The sequence below is a fragment of the Trichosurus vulpecula genome, chromosome 6 (genome assembly GCF_011100635.1).
Source record: "Trichosurus vulpecula isolate mTriVul1 chromosome 6, mTriVul1.pri, whole genome shotgun sequence".
Taxonomy (NCBI): Eukaryota; Metazoa; Chordata; class Mammalia; order Diprotodontia; family Phalangeridae; genus Trichosurus; species Trichosurus vulpecula.
The window spans coordinates 124,379,115-124,403,416 of NC_050578.1; the positions used below are offsets into that span (position 1 = coordinate 124,379,115).

General features: G+C 35.9%; 1 pseudogene; it reads right to left on the bottom strand.

Moving 5' to 3' along the window:
• Positions 1 to 11,109: 11,109 nt before the first annotated feature.
• On the bottom strand, positions 11,110 to 11,881 carry LOC118853888 (annotated as a pseudogene).
• Positions 11,882 to 24,302: the final 12,421 nt, after the last annotated feature.

The window sequence follows — 24,302 nt, forward strand, 5'->3', positions numbered from 1 at the left end:
GTTTATTTGTTTGTTTCTCCCCTGAACTCTTTACTGATACTCTCTGTGATCTGGGGAAAGTTAAAATTAGACTTTGCTTTTAATAGGCATTAGAGTTCTTCTTTTTAAAAAAATATATTCTGAAAATCTGTGCTTATAATTTTTTTAATGAGTTGAGGATTTTCCAGGATTTCATGTGTCTTTTTCATTGTGTTAGATTTTATCTTTTCATGAATAAATTATACATTGATAGAACTCCTCAAGTTTCTTTTTAACTAGTTCTTGTTCTGAGGTAAGGTAAGTATCTGTTTGGTAGAATTCAAGTCTATGAACATCTTCTAAGAAACCATAATGACATATTAGTTCATTTAGTTAATATTAGGACATCTGTCCAGTTATAGCCAAAGACCTCTCCCTGAGAACCATTTCCCCCCATTATACAGAGATAATTATTACATTTAGATATTTATGGATTCTAAGGATGGCTCATAGATGGAAAGTGAACTTCTTTTCTGTTGTTTCTTAACTGCATTTTTAAACTCTGAAAACTATTCATAAGACTGCACTTGGCTGTGAAGTTTTAAAGAATCATTCAATGATAAATGATAATTCTATTTTGTTGTTTACATACTGCTTATTAAATTTCTAAAATTTCTTGAAAACTCTACTGTGAGTCCTTTAATAATTCATGAGATGATTTTTTTCAAGAAAGCAGCAATTTTTTTTGGAAAAAATGATTGTTTTGAAATAAAATATAGTTTAAGCTCAATAGGTTTAAGACCTTGGGTAAAAATGTCTGTTTCTAACAAGATATATGTTCATAGAAAGTACAATGTACAGCTCATATGCATGTAGTGGCACAGGGGATAGAGCAATGGTCTTGAATTCAGGCCTCAGATACTTACTAGCTATGTGACTGGGCAAATTTCTAAATCTCTGTTTGCCTCAGTTTCTATAAGTATAAAACTGAATATAATAATGGCACCTTCCCTGCATGGTTGTTGTGACAATTAAATTAGATAATATTTATAAAAAAATCAAGGAACACAGTGCCAAGCACATAGTGGGCATGCTTATTCCATTCATTTCCATTTCTTCTTCCCCCTCCTATCTCTATGATGAAAATAATTGGAAACACATAAAGAGCAGTTTTCTATGGCTCATCTATGAATCCATAGGAAGCACTCATCAAGACATTTTGGACATCTGTGTGTGATTCTCCCTAAGTCTATACATATATTTAGGTAGTATACATACACACACACACACACACACACACACACATACACACACCTACACACATCATATGGATAAACACATATGTACACATACATATACGTATTCATATATAGAGAGATTTATAGACATAATTTGTGTTTATGTATATATGTATATATATAAACAGCTTGTGTACATATGTAAACATATTTGTCTATACATGCATATAAAATATGTACTTAGGAATAAATTCAGAAAAATCCTCAGCATTTTAAAATAGTAATGACAAAAGTTAAGAAGAAATTTTAGAAGGAAAGTTCTCATTCAAAATAACTACAAAATGCTTAAGAAATCTGGCAGTCTACGGGCAGAAATAAAAGATTGGAGACATTGCTCATGGTTAAGCTGGATGAAGTAATGGAAAAGTTCCAAGTAAAGTAGTTTACAAATTTAATGCCATACCCATCACACTATCAAAGATTACCATGCAGAACTAAACAAAATAACAACATCAAGGGAGATAATGAGAAAAAAAGTAGAAGACTGCACTTCCTGATGTCAAGCTCCATTTATATATCAGTTTTTAAAAAATGTTTGTTATTGTTTAAAACATAAATATATATCTATGCAACAGACTAAATAAAGAAGAACCAGATTATTCCAGTGTTTTATAAACCAAAATAAAATAAACCAACTGAGATAGGAATGCCCTATTTGACAAGAACTCTTTAGAAAACTAGAGAGCAGTTTGGCACAAAATTATCTATGCAGCACCTTATACGATATATGATATAGAAAGGAAAACTTTACCTGAACACAAAAATCCATATCATTAATGACAAACAAGCAAACAAAAACATGCAAGCAAATGGAAAAAGTTAGCATTTACAACTATGGATGGGGTATAACTCTTCAACTGAAAAAGGGATAGAAGTTAACATAAAAGGGTAAAAAAGGATAATTCAAACTACACAAAGTAAGAATACTACTAGGAGCAGTACATCTAGAATAAGAAGGAAAACTGTCAATTAGAAATATAAAAACATTTTCCTGAATAAATCTTGTGCATTATATCCAAGATATTTATTAAGTTGATAGAAAGTTGTAAAACTGCCAAACAAGTTATGTGATCAAATTATATGTATGAATATATATATACGTATATATATATATATATATATATATATATATTTTAAAGTATCTATAGCTCTAGCAAAGGTTGTTCCAATTTAATAATGATAGAAATGCAAATTAAAAGACCCCTTAAGTTAATAACTATGACATTGATTAGTTATATGATATGTTAGAAACAGTTTTTCTTACTGGGTATAGTCCAATTGTATACCAAGAAATGCTCCAATGCATATATAACTTGAACATAAAAGGCAACATGATAAACAAATTAGAGGAACAAGTAGGATATTACCAGTCTGTAGCAGATTGGGGAAGAGTTCATGACTAAACAGGAGAGAGAGAGAGCAACAAGGAAGGTAAGTAGATCAGCAAACTAAAAAAGATCATGAGACAGAATTAATCTATATTAGAGGAGACTCCGTAATGTCATTAATAAGCTGTTAGAGCTCATTTACAAATTCTTCTTTAAAACTATCATTAATTATCAGAGGAAAGTTTCTAAACTGTTCATATCCTTTGCCTTAGAGATTACAATCCTCGAATGTACCTCAAAGAAGTCCAAAATGGAAAGAAAAGCTACATACCTATGTAAATATGAGTATCTGCACTTATGATGATAAAAAAGTTAGACATAAAGTGGCTGCCAATTTCTTGTGACTGCCTAAACAAATTATATTATATTATCATAATATAATATTACCGAACTTTAAAAAACCATGAATATGAGGAACTTCGTGTAACATGGGAAGGTGTACATCAACTCTGGCAGAGTGAAGTGAGTAGAAGAAAGAATATCATAGAGGAGATTACACTGTAAAAATATAAGTAGATCCAAATACTGAGTAACTGCAATAAACACTCTGCCCTGATGTCCTCAAAAATAGATTACAAAATGTGCCTCTTATTTTGATTGAGAATTAGAGAGAAGGTGAGGGGGAAGGGGAGGAGAGAATGAGCATAAAATGTGATATTTGTTTGGTCTCGTTTAACTTTTACATAACTGTGATGTAAAATTAAAAAAGGATCAATAAACAATTCTTTTTATTTTTTAAAAATAAGATATATGTTTCTTCCTCCATTTCTCTATTGCTCCATTCCTCCATGTCTTCCTTCCTTCCTCCATGTCTTCCTTCCTTCCTTCATTCCTTCCCTCTCTCCCTCCTTCTTCCCTCCCTCCTTCCTTCCTCCCTTCTTAGTTTAATATTTTAAGCCAAGTATTAACAAGAAGAATATTTATAAAATCAAATTGATATCAATTTACTACTTTTGGAATGAATCTCAGTATGTTTCCATGGGCATTAAACATCTACCCATAAAAACAAAGGACATATTGCAGAGTATCATGAGGATAATCTAATATAAGGTTGTTGAAAATGACATGAAATGTGGTTATCTTTTCTTTCATAACTATGAAATGTTGTAATAAGGATACAATGTTGAGACCAACCATGATTAAAGAATTGGAGGAAGTAGAACATCCATGGTCACCCTCCAGCCCCTCCAAAAATCTAAGAAAAATCTCAGATAAACAATGAGTGTAATATTGAAGCTAAAATGACACTGGATCATCTTTCCAGCTCAATATCACAAATTCAACTTACTGTTAAGTGACCAGATCAAGAACTGTGAAAGAAAGGTGGTTTACAATCATATAATCAGCACCCAGGGCTCCTAGCTGAATCATTAATGTGGTAACATCTGAAGCTTATTTCAGACTCATCCCTAGACCCAGTCTAGTAACAAGAGATCTTTTCAAGGAACTCAGAGTGTATGTTAGTCACTCAGAACCCCAAATTTGTAGTGGCTCAGAAGAGATCAGGGAGTCAGTCATCCTCCCAGTATAGTAGTCTAATGGAAGTTGAGGGGTCTCCCAAAGAGAGAGTTAGAATTGAGGACTTAGCCGATAGAGCTCCCAGCTAACCAGTAAGCCAATATGCTCAGAGCAGATCATGAACTCAAGCCCAGGTCTAAAACAGGTTGGAGTTTTCAGCATCCCCTTTCTATAAAGTGGTTAATGAAACTTTAGCCTCAGTTCCAGGAAAACAACATGAATCATTTGTCAAGAATCTACTGTGTAGTAAACCTTGTTCTAAGCACTAGGAATAAAAAGTGAGACAAAACAAAGAAGTCCCTGCTTTCAAGGAACTAACAATTTAATAAAGGAGCCCATATATAAACACTTATTTATAAACAAGCTATACACAAGATAAATTAATTTACTTATTTAGGAGCATACTATTCAAAGTATCAAAATATTGTTTCATAAAACTGTAAGAATATTAACAATTCATCTGAAGGAATAAAACAACAAGAATCTTGAGGGAAATAATGGGAAAAAATAAAGTGGCAAGAAGAGGGCCCCCAGTAGTAGATTTCAAACTACGCCACAAATCAATAATTTGGTATTGTTTTAAAAACAGGTCAATGGGTTGACCAAAGTAGGTATAAAACATATGAAAGCAAATGTATGTATGTATGTATGTGTGTGCTTATTTCTCTGTACATATGTACGTATGCATATGTCTATACATATATGATATAATTATCTATGGAACAAATTCAAATGTGTTTCCATATTTACACATATGTGAATGCATATATGTAACCATGTACGTACATACAGATAAATGTGTACATGGAATTAGTTCAAATTTATGAAAATAAGTCTCCTCTTCAATTGATCAATGGTCAGTTAAAATTGAACAGGCAGCTCCCTAAGGCAGAAATCAAAGTTATCAATCGTCATATGCAAAAATGCCCTGAATCACAAATAATTGGAGAAAAAACAAGTTATTATAATCATGCCTGACAAGTCTCTAAACTTTGCATGTTAATCACTGACACAGACATACTTCACCTATGCTTATATCCTAAGAATATATTTAAAAAAGAAAACGTACTTTGGCAGGTGTTTTATAGTGCCAAAGAACTAGAAATTAAGAATACATCCATCAGTTGGGGGATGACTGATAAAATATGTAATATGAATGCAACGGAATGTTATTAGGTTGTAAGAAATGAATATAGTTTTAGAGAAACCTAGGAACACTTACCTAGACTAATAGTCAGTGGAGTTCACAAAATGAGGAGAAAATTTTGTATGACAGTATCATACCACATATTTACACTACAATAACAATAGTGTAAAATGTACAATTTTGTAAGACTTAGGAACTCTAATGAATGCAATGATCAGTAATGATTATAAAGGATTTATGATTAAGAATCTTTTTTCACCTCCTAAAAGAGAGGTGATGGAGTCAGTTTGCAAAACGAGACACTAATTTTTGGACAGGATTAATATGGGAATTTACTTTGCTTGACCATGCTTATTATTGTTATTGTTGTTGTCATTGTGACTATTATTATTATTTGAAGCGGTGGGAGAAAAATGTTCTATATCTTTTAAAAATAATTAAAATGGCTGGATCAGCTCACAACTCCACCAGCAATGTAACAATGTTCCAATTTCCCCACATCCTTTCCAGTATTTATCATTTTCCTGTTTTGTTATTTTAGCCAATCTGACAGGAGAGATGTGGTATCTAAGAGTTATTTTGATTCATTTCTCTAATCAGTAGTGATCCAGAGCATTTTTTCATATGCCTGTAGATAGCTTTAATTTCTTCCTCTGAGAAATGCCTGTTCATATCCTTTGACCATTTCTCAATTGGGGAATGGCTTGTATTCCTATATATTTGGCTCAGTTCCCTGTATATTTTAGAAATGAGGCCTTTATCAGAGATACTAGTTGCAAAGATTTTCTCCCAATTTTCTACTTCCCTCCTAATTTTTGTTGCATTGGCTTTTTTTGTACAAAAACATTTCAATTTCACATAATCAAAATTATCCATTTTGCATTTTATAACACTCTCTATCTCTTGTTGGGTCATGAATTCTTTACTTTTCCATAAATCCAATAAGTAAACTATTCCTTGCTTTCCCAAATTACTTATAGTATCAGCTTTTACTCCTAAATCATGAACCCATTTTGACTTTATTTTGGTATATGGTGTAAGATATTGGTCTATGCCCAGTTTCTGCCCTACCATTTTCCAATTTTCCCAACAGTTTTTGTGAAATAGTAAATTATTAGCCCAGAAGCTGGCCTCTTTGGGTTTATCAAGGAGTAGATTGCTAAACTTGTTGATTTCTCCTACTCGTGTACCTATCCTATTCCACTGATCCACACCCCTGTTCCTTAACCAGTACCAGGCAGTTTTGATGACTGCTGCTCTATAGTACAGTTTAATATCTGGCATGGCTAGGCCACCTTCTCTAGCATTTCTTTTCATTAATACCCTAGGTATTCTAGACCTCTTGTTTTTCCAGATGAATTTTGTTACTATTTTGTCCAGCTCAGTAAAATAATTTTTTGGTAGTTCGATTGGTATGGCACTGAATAGATAGATTAATTTAGGTAAAATTGTCATTTTTATTATATTAGCTCGGCCTAGCCATGAGCAACTGATATTTTTCCATTTATTTAGATCTGATTTTATTTGCATGAAAAGTGTGTCATAGTTATGTTCATATAGGCCCTGGGTTTGTCTTGGCAAATAGACTCCCAAATATTTTATAGTGCCTACAGTAACTTTGAATGGAATTTCTCTTTCTATCTCTTAGTGTTGGGCTTAAAAATGTCCATACCCTTTGACCCAGCAATACCACTTCTAGGGTTGTATTCCAAAGAAATCACACAAGCAGGAAAAGGACCCATATGTACAAGGATATTTATAGCGGCTCTTTTCGTGGTAGCCAAGAATTGGAAATCAAAGGGATGCCCATCAATTGGGGAATGGCTGAACAAGCTGTGGTATATGAAGGTAATGGAATACTATTGTGCCATAAGAAATGGGGATGATACGGACCATGTGCAATGAATGTTATGCATTTATATTTGTCTCATTCTGCATTCTGAGTCCTTCACCTTTTCATCAGGAGGTCAATGGCATGTTTCTTAATTGGTTCTCTGGAATTGTGGCTGTTCATTTTGCTGATAAGAATTTCAAATTCTTTCCAAGTTGTTGGTCTCTATCCTAGTGTAGTAATTATAGAAAGTGTTTTGGTTCTGTTCACTTTACTTTGTATCATGTAGTACAATTCCACCCAGATTTCTCTGAAACCATTTTCTTCGTTATTTCTTACAGCACAATATCACATCACATTTATATACCATAACTTGTTCATTCATTTCCCCAATTTATGGTCACCCTCTCAGATTCCCATTTTTGCCACTCCAAAAAGAAATATAGATATTTTGGTGCATCCTAAGAATTTGTTTTACTTAGGACTAATCCATCCTCTAATCTATACTCCCCTTTTTCTCTTCTATCCCTGTTGAGTGAAATGTACTTTTTACTCAGTTTTTTTTCTGACTGTATATGTAACAAATCCAGTGCTGTTTCTTCTACCTCAGAATTCCTTTCTTTCCAGAAGATACATTCTCAGTCTCTGGCACACTGGGCCTGGAGTTAGGAAGAGCTGAGTTCAAAATCTACCTTACATACTTATTAGCTATATGACTGAGCAAACAGAGGTTAAATTAATTGTTCATTTAAAACTCTCATTTTACAATAACTCACAGGATTATGAGATATCTTTAAAGCCCTTAGCACAGTGCCTAGGACATAGTAGGCACTGTTGTTTTCATTTTTCAGTTGTGTCCAACTCTTCATAACCCAATTTGGGGTTTTCTTGCCAATGATACTGGAGCAATTGGCTATTTCCTTCTCTAGCTCATTTTATGATGAGGAAACTGAGGCAAACAGGGTTAAGTGACTTGCTTGGAATGAAAAGCTAATGAATGACTGAGGCCAGATTTGAACTCAGGAGAATGAGTCTTTCTGACTCCAGGCCCCACACACTATCCACTGCACCACCTAACTGTCTTTATAGATGCCATGTAAATGCTTATTTCTTTCTCCTCCCTTTCTCTCACTCCCTTATAAACTGGCTGTCAATTCATCAGGGTAAATGGGTCATAGTCATTTATTGTGATCGACAATACAATTTGTTAAAGACAGTGACTTGAAATTTTCCTTCTGAATCACTTTCCCTATCATCAAATTGGGGAATCATAGAGCATAATCCAGAGTGAAGGACAAAGAAGTCAAATTATATATTAACTAAAGAAAGATATACAAAAATCTAGACATAAGGATTGCAGGATTCATAGGGGAGCTGAGGTCATAGATACAAATGTGCTCAAGAAGTCAGGCTATCAGAGTCAGAAAGTTAAAGCAAAGACAGGAACACAAGAACACAAGTAGAAGGAGGTGGTGGGTGAGTGGCCAAGGTTTAACTTCATTATACAGAACAGGGTAAAGTTAGGGTAGAAATATCAATAAGAGAGGACAATTTAGTATCATGGTACATCTGATAGCTTCCTGCTACTTCTTGATCCTGGCCCGAAAGGTAAAAGTCCTTGAATTAAAGTGACAACAAACTCAGTGAGGAACCAACTGAGCTAGAAGAAATCTCTATTATGCTAGAAACCATTATTAGGAGACAAAGTAGGGAAGGGAGATAGATATGTAGCCCTGCTTACTCTGAGAGGGGAATCTCAGCTCTAATTTCCTTTTGTAAAACTCTCTTAAAATACCCTCAGGAAGTCTCAAGGTCATATCTTTTAGGGGCTAATATGATCCCCTTCAGATTGTTTTTAAGAATTAGTGTCATTTGCAGTCTGCATATTGTTCTTTAAAGTAAGCAAAGTCCTTGGCATAGATTCTTTCATTTGAGCCTCAGTAACGGTTGAATATAACAGGGCAGATATTGATATACCTGTTTCATTTTTAAGTATATTTTCCTTTTATAGTGAAGCTAATAATTGTTAATGCTAGAAGATACCACACAATTGAGCAAATGTTTCTACTCTTATAAACTGATTTTTATAAATATTCAGATTGGTTTTTATTATTATATACTAGTCTTTCTATTCTACTCTCCTTAATAATCTTTCCCATTAACTACAGTTTCAAACCCTATGTGCTCACCTAAAATTTCATTTGAATATTGACTCACTCACCTTTTCAAGAGAAGAATTCATGATCTAGCTTTATCGTTAAGGACATCAAGTTCGGGGATGGAGCAAAGATGGTGGAGTAGAAGAAGATACCTGCTTGAGCTCTCCCCACAAATCCCTCAAAATACCTGTAAAAATGATCCTAAACAAATTCTAGAGCCGCAGAAGCTACAAAATGACAGTGAAACAGATTTCTGGCTGAAGACAATCTGGAAGTCTGACAGGTAGGGTCCATTGAACGAGGCTCAGAACTGAGCAAAGCCCACCTTGGCCTGGGCCAGCACAGACTGGGCTGGAGCAAGCCTCAGAGCACTGAATCACTGGCAGCTGAAGTGGTTTCCAGACTTCTCAACCCACGAACACCAAAGACAGCTTCAAAGGTCAGTGGGAAAGTTCTCTCACTGGTCAGAGAGAGGAGGGTGGTCAGGACCCATCCCCAGCCTCATCTCCAGGGTAGTGGCAACCACTGCTGCAGCAGCAACTGCTTCTTGAACTCTTGGCCTTGGGAATTGAGTGCCTTATCTGGGAGGTGCTCCTGGGGCAAGGAGGAGGGCTGGAGTGGTAGAGATCATGGTGGCTGTGGAGAGGGAATCCTCCTCACAGTTCCAAAGCAGAAAAGGGTGCTTGTGGTTGCTCACAGGCCAGAGCTCAGGTGAGGAAAGGAGTAACACCTTTCCTTTGATTATGTCACTTTGGAAGAGCTGAAAATTTACAGGTCCCTAGAAATGTCTCTGAAAACAGCTGCATAAAACCCCAGAAAATTGAGGCAGCACACCCTCCATGCAATAAAGCACTCAAAAGTCAAGAAATTTGGTTAGAAAAATGAGCAAACGGGGAAAAAGAGTAAGGCTAGAGAAGGTTACTTTCTTAGTGAAAAGGTCTTTTCTTATGCCCTTGGTGACAAGGAAGATCAAAGCATACAACCAGAGGAAGACAACAAAGTCAAAGCTCCTACATCCAAAGCCTCCAAGAAAAATATGAAATGGTCTCAGGCCAATGAAGATTTTGAAAATCAAATAAGAGAAATAGAGGAAAAATTAGGAAGAGAAATGAGTGCGATGCAAGAAAATCATGAAAAACAAGTCAACAGCTTGCTAAAGGAGACCCAAAAAATGCTGAAGAAAATAACACCTTTAAAAATAGACTAACCCGTGACAAAAGAGGTCCTAAAAAACCAATGAGGAGAAGAATGCTTTAAAAAGCAGGATTGGCCAAATGGAAAAGGAGGTCCAAAAGTTCACCGAAGAAAATAATTCCTTAAAAATTAGAACAAAGCAAATGCAACCTAATAAATTTATGAGAAATAGAGAAATTATAAAACAAGACCAAAAAGAATGAAAAATAGAACACAATGTGAAATATCTCATTGGAAAAAACTGACTTAGAAAATAGATCCAGGAGAGATAATTTAAAAGTTATTGGACTACCTAAAAACCATGACATATAAAGGAGCCTAGACATCATTTTTCAAGAAATTATCGAGGAAAACTGCACTGACATTCTGGAACGAGAGGGTAAAACAGAAATGGAAAGAATTCACCAATCACCTCCTGAAAGAGGTCCCAAAAAGAAAACTTCTATGAATACTGTAGCCAAATTCCAGAGTTCCCAGGTCAAAGAGAATATATTGCAAGCAGCAAAAAAGAAACAATTCAAGTACTGTGGAAACACAATCAGGATAAGACAAGATTTTTTTTCACTTTGAAAGCTCTTTATTCAGCCAGAGAAAATACATGGTAATGTACCAACATTCAACCACTGCTCTGCTTGGCTGCCAACCTCTTGTCTCTCTCTTCATCAATGGTGAGGCTGATGCTCTTGCCTCAGGGCTGAGAAATTCACGGTTTGTTACCTTTGCCAATGATGAAAATGTTGGCAAGCCTGGTGGCAAAGCTGTTGCCATTGGCATCCTTCATGTGGACCATATCAAAGGAGCTTGGATGTCTCTCCCTGTTGGTGATCATACCAATTTGCCCCAAGTTAGCTCTGCCAGTCTCCATGCACAGATTCCCAGTATCAAACTTGATGAAATCTGTTATCTTGCCAATCTCCAGATTGATCTGAATGGTGCCTTTCACTTTGATGAGTGGATCGGGATAGCTGGATGGTATGGGCATCATGGGTCACCAGATGGAGAATGGCTTTTGTGCCCACACAGGTCTTCCTCCCTTTACACAGCTTATACTTTGCCTCCTCAGCTGTGATTCAATGAACAGCAAAGCGGCCCTTGGTGTCATAAACCAGATGGAAATGCTCACCAGTCTTCTCGATGCTGATAACATCCATGAAGCCAACAAGGTAGGTTATGTCTGTGCAGGCCCTGACATCAATCTTAATAAACCACTGCATGCAGATCTTCTTAACTTCATCACCTGTCAGGACATACTTGAGATGGTTTTGGAGGAAGATGATGAGTGGGAGGCACTCTCTCAGCTTGTGGGTGCCTGTGGATGGTCTGGGAGCAAACACGCTGGTCAGTTTGTCCAGCATCCAGTGCTTGCGGGTGGCAATGTGCTTCAAATGTTCTTGGTCCACAAGTCGTAGCGGCAACGAGCTGGGAAAAGAGCCCACAGCCTCCGGTGAGCCACTAAGTACATGAGCAGGATAACTCAAAATTTAGCAGCTTCCACACTAAGGGATTAGAGGGCTTGGGATATGATATTCCAGAGGTAAGTGGAAGTAGGATAAAAATCAAGAATCACCTACCCAGCAAAACTGAATATAATACTTCAGGGGAAAAAATGAATTTCCATGAAATAGCAGACTTCCAAGCATTCCTGTTGAAAAGACCAGAGCTGAATAGAAAATTTGACTTTCAAATAAAAGAATAAAGAAAAACATGAAAAGGTAAACAGGAAAAAGAAGCCATAAGGAACTTATGAAAGTTGAACTGTTTATATTCCTATATGGAAAGTCGATATTTGTAAGTCATGAGTCCTTTCCCAGTATTAGCGTAGTTAGAGGGAATATATATATATATGTATATATATATATATATGTATATATAAACATATACATATATATATAAATATAATGTGGTGTGTGAGTGTATGTGCATGTCTGTCTATATATATGTGTGTATGTATATGTGCATGTATGTATATGTATGTACATGTATATATGTATGTGTATATGGGTGTGTATATATATATGTGTGTGTGCGTATGTATATCTGTGTGTATGTGCATGGAGAGAGGGAACAGGGTGAGCTGAATATGAAAGGATGATGCCTAAAAAATAAAATTAATTCTAGAGAGTAATGTACTGGGAGAAAGAGAAAGGGAGAAGTAGAATGTAGTGAATCATCTCACATAAAAGAGGCAAGAAAGAGCTTTTGCAATGGAGGGGAAGAGCGGGGAGGTCCGAAGGAATAAATGAGCCTTACTCTCATCAGATTTGGCTTAAGGAGAGAATAATATACACACTCAATTGGGTATGGAGATCTATCTTACCCTACAGAAAAGAAGGGGGAAGGGGATGAGAGGGGGGATAATAGAAGGGATGGCAAATTGGGGGAAGGGGTAATCAGAAGTAAACACTTTTGTGGTGGAGCAGGTCAAAGGAGAGAATAGAATCAGGTCAAAGGAAAGAATAGGATAAATGGAGGACAGGACAGGATAGAGGGAAATATAGTTAATCTTTCACAACATGACTGTTATGGAAGTGTTTTACATTACTACACATGTATAACCAATATTGAATTGTTTACTTCCTCAGTGAGGTTGGGTGAGGAGGGAGGAAGGGAAAGAATGTGGAGCTTAAAGCTTTAAAAATAAATATTTAAAAGTGTTTTTACATGTAACTGGGAGATAAGATATACAGGCAATGGGGTATAGAAATATATGTTGCCCTAGAGGAAAACAGAAGGGAAAGGGATAAGAGAAGGGGGGAGGTGATAGAAGGGAGGGCCAATTGGAGGAAGGGGTAATCAGAATGCATGCTGTCCTGTGGTGGGGGAGGGGAGGGAAAAGCTGGGGAGAAAATTTGAAATTCAAAACCTTGTGGAAGTGAATGTTGAAAACTGAAAATGAATAAAAAATGTCTTGCAGCAAAAAAAAAGAAGAGAAAAGAAAAGAAAATATGATCATACTGGGCTAGTTTCCATGGAGTCCAATTTTGAATGAAGTAGTATGTATTATTTAATTTGAGTCTCAAAGTACTACCCTTTCTTGGATACTACTCCCCATTCCTCTTGTTCCTATGCAAAATTCTATCTACATTTTAAGATATAATTCCTTCCCTCTTGTCCACAATATTTCCTTTTAGAGTTTTACCTTATATTTATTTCTTTCTTGCCCATAGATTCAAAAAGGCATTTGAACTTTGCTGCATGATTTAATATTTGGTTATATTTTTCCTACAATTATTTAAAATGTGATAGTCTTTCTTGTCTTACTAATAAACTGCAATTGACTTGAGGTTATTGAATCTTAGGTACATTAAACTAACAAAATTTTTAATGTTAAATCTATTTAGGATTGATTTAACTATGTCTTACATGACTTTGTAATCTCAAATATCACCTAGCATACTATCTGTAAAATAATGATAAAGTTTTTTTTAATAAAAAGTTTAAAATTTCTAAAAAAAAGAACATCGAGTTCTCTGAAGGGTAGCTCCTTGAATTTCCCTCTTCCCCTCCTCAAAACTTTTTAGAAACATCTGCCAAATTTTGTTCCTCCCTTCAGGTTTCAGAAAAAAAATTAGCCCTACATTTTGGTAAGGCTAGCTCTACCTGTCCCCTCGATCTCTTCCCTTTTTATTTTCCATAGGATTTCAGCTCAATAATTTATTACCTCTCTGACTTTTCTTCAGTCTTTCTTTCCTATAATTCCTCCCCATTTGTTTTATAACAATACTGAGTTTTAACCAAGCTGAGAAAGGCCTTCTTTGACCCTTCTGCCCTACCCATTCATAGTTTCCTTTCTCCTTCTGTACCACCACACACCTTTTTAAGCATTGTCTATGTTTTCTTTCCCTTCACCCTTTGCAATTTGAACTAACATCACCAATAATATCACCAGAAATACAATGGCCATTGACTTGTCAAATCTGGATCTACTTAGATTCTTTTCATCAGCCCATCTTGATTACTCCCTTGGCTTCAGAGGCAGACCCTCTCTCATTTCTCTATAGTGATTTTTTTCCCTTTCACTTGTCTCTTTAACTGTTCATTGCTTCAATAATCCATTGTCATGACTGGCCCCTTATGAGAAGCCCTCATTAGTACCTCACTCAACAATTTCAAAACTTCCTAATATTCCTTGTCAGACCCACTTACTACTTCTCTCCTGTCTTCCATTCACTATACTGCCAATAAAGGCCATTTGGAGCAACAAAAATAATGCCTGCTGCATTTTGGGAAAGAAACCAAAGTTCAAATCTTGGTGCTACTACTTACTACCTGAGCAGCCTTGGTCAAGTTCCCCCTTCTCAGTTCTCTATGATGTTTTAGCTTCCCTATCTGTAGCCAGAATGGCCTTTGTTTTCTTTGAATGACTCAGCTTACCTCATTGAGCCTCTGGACACTGTGGCTTGCTCTTCCGGGGCAGGACCAGACAACTTCCTGTGTGTGATGAGTCATGGGGCTGGCTGAGGGGAGGTGTTAACGGCTACGCTAGGGGGAGGGGCCAAGTCAAGAACCAATCGGCCCTGGTCGTTCAGGCGGTGCTTGATGATGTCAAAAACTCTATAAGAGGGGAGAGGACAGCTTGAAGATCCTCTTTTCCTTTTCCGGTTGGAGCCAGAGACAGTTACAACGACAGTTACAGCGACAGTTACAGCGACAGTTACGGCAGTTACGTCAGTTACAGCCACAGCCACAGACACAGCTGAAACAGGAGCTGCCAGTAGCAGAGCTGACCTACGGGAGGAAGCTGAACAAAGACTTCAGGCCATTACAGCGACAGTTACAGCGACAGTTGGAGCCAGAGGCAGTTACAGAGGCAGTTACGACAGTTACGTCAGTTACAGCCACAGCCACAGACACAGCTGAAGCAGGAGCTGCCAGTAGCAGAGCTGACCTACGGGAGAAAGCTGAACAAAGACTTCAGGCCAGTGGGTAATCTTATTACCATAGAGGGGGAAACATGATTTTGCTTTACGCAATCATGCTTCTCTGTAGCCTCCTGGTTACTCTTTCAAGGCGTACTTATTGGGCCTGGAAGCTTTTGATCAATATATCAAAATGGGGTTGCTGGTTCATGGGTTGGTTACTGTGGAGCCTAAATAAATGTTTTGATTCTTCTGCCTTCTACTTTGAGAATTTCTTATATCCGGCGGTTCCGAACGTTTCAGACATGTTTATGATCCTCTTTGAGATTATAAACTCTGCCCTCCTAATACACTATCTCAGCAATGAGGAAGTTAAATTGCTAATGTCCCCTTCAGGTCAGAAGTTAATGATCTTCTTTAAGCTTCTGGTCATGCTACTCCTCTGATTGAAATTCTCCATTAGCTTCTTACTGACTAAAAAAAAAACAATGTCTAACTCCCCTGCCTGTCATTCAAGGCCTTCCATGATTTTGTGATACTTGATAGTTTCAGTTTTATCTTACACACCTCTCTTACCTAGGAACTTTGGTCAGACTTGACCACTTGCCCTTTTCCATATACAGTTTATGATTCCTCTTCTTCCTTTACAAAAGAATTAGCTTTGAGACTGATAACAATAGCTAATATTTATATAGGGATGAAAGGTTTTCAATACACTTTACAAATATTATCTCTTCTTTCCTCACAACAGCCCTGGGGAGGTAGGTGCTTTTATTAACTGTTTTTTTACAAATTGGGAAACTGAAGCACAGAGATATCAAATGATTTGCCTAGGGTTACACAGCTAGTATTTTTCTGAGGTTAGATTTGAGTTCAGGACTTCCCGACTTCAAATCAATACTCTATGCTCAATGCCACCTAACTGCAAATGCAACATGATAAAAGAGGTAAGACTGGGCAATACACATATTGATATTTCCTAATAGGCGGCAATAAATGTCTATGGTTGACATAAGAGCAATCTGGACTTTACTCATGTCCTTCTCTATGCCTGTAATTCCTGCTATTCCTACAGATAGAATTCACATCCCTTTGTATTTCAGTTGTTTGTACATGTGTCATATTATAGAGATACCACAGAGGGGTAGTAGAAAAAGTGCTAAACTCTGTGTCAGAAGAGACTTGGATGGGAATCCTTATTCTGAAACTGTCAATATGGCCTTGGGTAAGTCATTTGCCTGCTTTGAGCCCTAGTTTCTTCTTCTCCAGAAGAGGGGTTTTTATGGCACTGACCTTCAGAGCCACTAATAAGGACAAAATAAGATAAAATGTGGAAAGTGGTATTTAACCCTTAAAAAGAAATATATTAGTTGTAATTGTTGTTATCAGTAGTAGTAATAGTAATTAAAAGTCATAGTAATTCTAAAACTACCGAAGTCATACTTATTATCCATTGAATTTACTTTATGACATCAATTCTAATTGGAAATCATATAATAGGAAGAAAAGTTTACATGTGATAGTTCCTTCAACTCTCTTGTTATGTTGCATTTGCTTCAAGTTCAAAGCTAAGTTTATCATCTAACTATCCTGGAATGGAAAGTGGTCTTATTCTCTCGTGTCTAATATCACCATCTGCTCTGACTAAATGCCTACCTTGTTACATTCATTCAAATCAAATCTCTCAGGATTTTGGCTCATGTCAGGAATGACTCTAATAATGGAATTAGAATCTTCCCTTACCCCATGGGATTAAAAAATACTTCTAGGCAGAAGTGACAAGTTTAGCAAGTTTCTACTGTCTTGCCAAGGAAAGAACTCCCAGTTGGCTCGTTCAGTAGAACTTCCACATATGGTAACAAAGTTACCAGGGCCATTAGCTTACAGGATTCAGAGGGGTGAATGAGCTACCCAAAAAATTATTAAAGTAATCTGACCAGCAATTAGCAAAAGTCTTTTCCAAGTCCATTACCATTCCCCTTGGCCTTGGGACAAGCTGTGTCTGATAGGAAATAGAAGGGAAAAATATGAAAGTAATAAAGCATTAAAGATGTGTTGTAGGCTAGGACTGTTTAAGAAATGGAGAAATCACCATTGCTAAAATAGCTACTTTCTCTATAGAAAGTGAAATCTCAAAAAATGAATAAGATCTCCTATTAGAAAAATCATAAAACTTCAGGAAACTGGAACTTTTAAAGAACAAAGACATTTTGTTAGGCAGCAGCTTATGAGTATTTTTCCACCCTATTAATTTTAATGACCTTAATTTAAATTCATCTGAATTAATTTGCTGGGAAGGCACTGGAAGCTGGTAACCATCCTCACCTATATAAGCAGCACAGGTAACCCTCATTACATGGTGTTTCACTGTGGGACATGGCCCAGTTAATATGCTAACCAACAAATATCCTAATTAGTACAAATGAAAGGAAAAAGGAAGTCAGCCAGTGGGGGGATGAAGACCAATGGCGTCTGGGACTAGTATACAGGCCTTCCCTGGTAATTCCAATCAAAGAAGCAAATAGAAGAGCTCATTTTTATAAAATAGTTACTGGAAGGCAGAATTTTTCAAGAATTCTGCCTAGATTTCAACTTAGATCTAGTCCCTAAAAATGCCTAAATTTTGGAGAATAATTAAGCTGATTAATAACAATCAATAGGCTATGTAGATTTTAACATGAATAAATTAAAATGAGTGTTCTCATTAGTTGATTTTCCCTTATGGATAATTTATGACTCCAGAAATTATTTCCAAAAGACTCATCAATTTATTTGTTCTTATTCTTCTTCCTGTTGTTTAATCTATATTTTCTTTGCTGGAAATTGAATTTTACATTTTTGTCTCCTCATTGCTCTTGGTCAACTAATGAACTTTAACCACCTCCACTGCTTTTCAATGAAATTAAGTTAGCAATAATGTTTCCTCAAAATGATAGTCAGAACAAAACATAGTGCTCTATATGTGCCTTTAATATGACAAAATATAGCAGAAATACTATCTGCCTCATTTTGGATGCCAAGCTTCTCATGATACAGATTAGGATTGCATTGACTCTGTTGGCAATTATGTTATCATCAGTACCTATTAATAGAGCCTATACCAAAATAAAACCTTCAGATAGTTTCTGAATAAGTTGTTGCCCAGACATACTTTCATCATCTTTTGCTTGTAAAGCTGATTTTTAACATACGTGTACAAAATTACATTTATTTGTATTAAATTATATTTATTTCATTGTTCTAAGCTATTAAGAACTTTTTGGATCTGAAATCTCTTGTATTTTCTATTAGCTATCCTTACCAGGTTTGTGCTTCTTGCAGGTGTGATAAGCATAGCATCCATATCTTTATACAAATTATTGTCTTGTAAATAAATTCTGATATGAAGTTTAATATTATCTACTCCTCTCCCCCCATATCTCTCCACTTGTTTGCTCCCAGAGAGCTATTTCTTATATAATGAAAAATAGATATGTGGAGGGTAGATAGATAAAAAGATATACATGTATGTATGTATGTATGTATGTATGTATGTATGTGTGTGTGTATATATTAACAACCCTATTTTTATGAGTTCTCTTTTTAATAACTTCACCCCTTTCCTCTCTACTGATTTGTCTCTTATTTGGGTGGTTTTGTGGATTTACTTAATTTATTGGTTTCATTTTTTTCATCCATCCTTTTATCTCATTCTCTCTACTCTTTCTCCCCTTTATTTTTTTTCAATTACTTAGTTAATTTAAATTCCTTCCTCCTCTCCTCCACTCTGACTGCTTTTGTTTGTTAGTTTTGTTTCATTTTCTTTGCATTCTAAAAATTTCTCTACATTTCCCCTTCATTGACTTTCTTTCTTTCCCTCCATTTTAAACTTCTATTCTTTGATTCATATGGTGTACAATTAATTATTCTTTAGTATTTTCAGTTTCTCGGAGTATTGAAGTTTCTCAAGCACGCTTTTGAGTTTACCTCTTCTAATTAATTTTTTCTCTTATTGCCTGTAGCTCTTCTTTCATTTCTTGTTTTCTGTTGTGCCTCCCCCTTAGAAGTATCAATTCATGATATTAAAAACATTTCCACATTGTGGAAATTTCCTTCTGCCTCATATTGTGCAGTCCATTTCTAATCCCTGTCCTCCCCATGGTAATTTTCTTACCCATTTGAAATGTAGTTTCTTTTTGGAGTCCATTCCCACTCATTATTTTGTATACTGCTTGGCCTCAAGAACTCTTATTCCCCTTCTTTGAGATAGGATGCTGTCCATGGAAGCACAATGGTCTCAGAAGTGGTATCCCTGTACGCCAACTTCTTGCAATCAGTAAGTCAACAAAAATGTTAGTAAGTGCTAGCAATATATAAGGCATTGCACGAATCTCTGAGGATACATATTAGATTCATTTTAAGTTTCAATGTCTCCTTGCAGAATATAAACAAGGCTCCAAAATGTTTTTCAAAGGGACTCTGTCTTAATTCATATTTAGGAAGGCTTAGAATAACAATTGTCTAACACAAAGAATATGGAACACACAGTACAATAAAGTAATCCCATTTTTATTGACATGATGAAAAGGGTAGTCAGGGAAGATGAAATGGTCAGGTCTTCTGTGGTCTCTGATGGACTGGGGCACCCAAAATGAAGTGAAATCTGGTGGGATTTTTGCATGGTTCTTATCTGGGTTGGGTAGGGGAGAGAGTAAGGAACTCTGGCTTGGGATCTGATGCTGATGGTTGTGGGTTGTTATTCATACTAGGCTGATGGCAGGAAAGGGGGCTTTGGGCATTTATCTTATTCTGAGGTGGGGTGAGGAAAATATTTTACGTTTCCCTGGATTTCCTTTATTTAATGGGAAAAGAAGTCCACTGAAGTTATTTCCCTCATTGAACTGGGATTTCCTCCTTTCTTTTCCTGTGATTCAGTTCTTTTTACCAACCCATTCTCCTCTTATGCTTCTTATTGAGAAATTGTAGGAGTTACCTTTCTTCCATTATTTACAGTTGACTTGATTAGGGGGACCTAATAAGGGAGCCTTTATCTCCCACCTCCACAACCCCCTTTTATACATTCTCATTATTTAATTTAGTCCCATAAAATGCATTGAATCATCTGCGTAAATGGGTAAGATGGGATTTTGTCATATATTAATGAGGTTTCAGGCATTTCCCTCTATATTCAATTCCCATTTTTAAAATCCCATTTTCATATTTATCCCTTCATATACTTTTAGAAAAAAAATTTAAGGGTCCCTTTGTTGGTATTTATTTTAAAACCTAATATGTGAATGTGTTTTCCTTTTAATAATTCCTTGAAATGGGGATGTTCTTCCTTGTTATTTCTTTAGTAATTGTAAATATTTCCCTTTCCTGTGTTTCTACTATTTGGGGTTTTAGAAAACTGAATAATTTGCTCATTTATTTGTCTTTTTCCTGGAAATGCTTTGGATCTCTCTTCTATTGTATGCCCATAATTTTTCATGAATGACTATGGTCAAGTTCGCAGAGTGTTATTTGGGCTGCATCTTGAGCCCTTTTGTTTTTTAGAATACATTTTCCCATTCATTTATTTGTTTTCTCATAGGTGTTGAATGAACTTACATTATCCAAATTTCTTTCCTCCATATTTGAAGGCGTTTCTCCTGGTCATTTGCAAAAGTTATTATTCATCAGTGGAATTATCAAATTTAAATAGTGTGTATTTCGAAGTTAGAAGCACAAGCTGATTTGTTCATTTTACTAATGGCTATTCTTTCCATTAGTGCTTTTTTTCCTCTGAATTCAGAAGTTTTGGATAATTTTCTCACAGTATTTCTTTTATTATGTCATTATTTTTTTTTGATTTGTCATTCTCTTATTGAAGGACTAAAATCCATGGATTGTCTCTACGCATCATTGTCTTGGAAATAATTGTGTTTTGCTCAATCTTACAAAGCTCACACATACTTTAAAAATACTGGTTTTTGGATTTCTTTTCTTTTTTTTGGCTTCTCGTCTTCCATTTTATCTTTCACTAAGGTATATTTGTAGTTCCAATCTGTTATTCACTTTGCCACTTTGGAAAGAATCATCAATACGGACTGAAGTCCTCATCTACTAACTACTTCTGTTGTGTAGGCCACAAATTCTTCCATTTTTTCCCTTCTAATTTCTTTCAAGATTCTTATTCTTCTTTCAAACCTTTCTATAATATTATATTGGGGTTCCAAGCTCTCTTGGGAAGCTATAGGAGTGAACATTTTATCACACACTTGTATAATTTATTGTTCCTTGTAATTTCTATTTAAAAAATTTTAATTTTATTTTGATGTCCTGGTACCCACCTTCCTTATCTTTCAGTATCTTCACTAATGACTTGTCAGCCTGTACTTTAAGGTTTAAACTAAATTGTCTTCCTCCTGTGATTTTTCAGGTTGTAATATTTCTCCCCCCCCCATATTACCTTGTCATTCACTTTGTGCCTCTTCCTTTTTTTTAAATTAGGCTTTTATCTCTGACACTAGACCCCAAATTGTCTCAGTCTCCTCCTACTTTAAGGAATTTAATTCTCTGAAGAGAAGACTCATCATGGCAGGATACTATCTCCTTTCATTCAAGCCAAGTACAAATTCTCATGCTAACTTCCAGCTCAACTTCCATCATTTTGGGGTGTCTCACTGGATGTATAGTACCTAGCTGCTTTTTGCCAACTAGAAGAAAGGCAGCATGAGTGTTTTGAGTTGAGTTGATGCTGTCTTAGAGCTCTCTGATCCAAGCGTTACCACAAGCAGAGTGAAGCAAGGTTCTTTCTGTCTATGATCTCCCTTTCTCCCACAATGTGGATGAATAGAGTTGAAATTTACTTCTCTCCACAGGATGCTGGAAGAAGGGTGGGGGCAGAGAACACAGGAATACCAGTTGCAGAATTGTAATCCCTCTTTGGGTAGCAAAGTCAAAATCCATAACCTGAGTTTTGTGCTCTGCTTTGAATGCTGGTGGATAAGGATTCTGAGAGAGTTCATTAAAGATTAAGATTTTCCACAGTTAAATCATAAGACTGTAGAGCATCTTTCTTGTCTCATGGAAATAGCTGTAATTTCTTTACAACTGGCATATAATTTATCATTTGGGAGGTTTTTTCAATAATTAAACATACATTTTAAGCACCTACTATGTGCTAGAAATTGTGCTAAGCACTGGGGATATGGAAAGAGGCAAAAGGCAATCTTTACCCATGAGGAACTTAAAGTCTAAAGGGGGAAAAGAACAATCAAATAAATATGTACAAACTACATATAATATAGATAGAACAAAAATGCAATGAGACCTGGCACTAAAACTAAGAGGGGATATGAAAAGCTTACTTTTGAGTATAGGATGGTCTTTGGAACTTGAACTAGGGAACCCAGGAAGTGGATATGAAAAATCAGAGTATTTCAGAGTAGAGAGAATGCTTAGAGCTGAGAAATGGAGTGCCCGCCTTACTGGAAAAAAGTGTTTGTAGTATATGGGAGAGGGAGGGGTAAGATGTAAATAATAGAAAGGTGTGTATGGTTTGTGTGCATTGTGGGGTGTTTGAGATTTGAAAGCAAAGCAGAAAATATGTGGAGAATTAAGAAACTGTCTAGTTTTCCATCTTGTGAGTCATGAGACATAGGATTTGTTATTGTCTGGAATTTTAACATAATTCCAAGCCAAATTCAACACACACACACACACACATATGTATACACACATATATATGTATATTTACACATATACATATATGTGTATCTATGTGTATATATACACACGTGTACATATACATGCACATACCTGTACATACATACATACATACATACATACATACATACATACACACACACACATACATGTCAGGTCCCACCTAAGTGCAGGGAACTGTCCTATGTTCTAGAGGAAATGCCAAGCTTAAATAATGGAATATCCCTAGCAGGAGGGAAGAGGTAATCTCAAACTTTTCCACTTGTAGCTGGACATGGCGTGCCACACCAAATCATGTTATACTTTCCTTCTTCTTTCTTTCCTATTGCCTTATTAGTACACCAATTAAAACTTTGGTGCATTTCTATTATCACATACGCTTTTTCAGAATCTGAGGTAGTGTTGCTATGCCATTCATACATTAAGACAGAATAGTGTGTTAGAAACATGCAAAACACTTAGCATAGTATTAGCCCAAGAAGTTGAATTGAATTGAGAGCCTAGCAAACTATATACAAATAAGTGTTTTGTTTTGTTTTGCTTTTGTGTTGAATTTTGTACAGAAACAAAAGTGGTTTTGTTGGTATAAGTGACTTTTGTTTTTGTTTTATAAATCTTAGAGAATTAGCTTGAACCAAAACTGAATCTATATGTTTTCTAAAACAGTAACATAACTAGTACATCTTCATCTCTTCTGAACTGAAACTAAACCAATATTTCATTCGGTTTAATTCTCTATTATTCAAAGGAACAAAACTTGAGGGGATGTTTTTGTTATATGGCAATGAATTAAAGTTCCCGTTATTCTTGCTAGGTTCTTACTGATGAATCTGCAAGTTTAATGTGGAAACATAAAAGTGACTTGGCTTGCAGAAGGATTGGATCAAGCAGAGCTTTCTCCAGATATTGAATTTGGATTTTAGTGATGGGTCCCTGGGAGAAACAGGAGTTGTTATTTCAGGAGGATTTATTATTTTGGGGAGGTGGGGGGTCAGAGAGAACAGCCTTGTGATTTCTGAAGTGACTATTTTGTGCTTTCCCAACAGTTCTCACTCCTTGTTAGCAAAGGTATCCTCAAAATGAAGCTTGAGTTTGCTTTAATTCTCTTTGTACAAAAGGAAACATTTTAGTGATAGTTTGCCTGAAACATAAAGCCTGTTTGCTGCTATTATTATAGTCTTTATAAATTCAGATTAGTGGCTGCTGGTAAGTTTATCTTACTCTTGTTTCTCCCAAGCTCATATAAATGCTGGTTATTTGT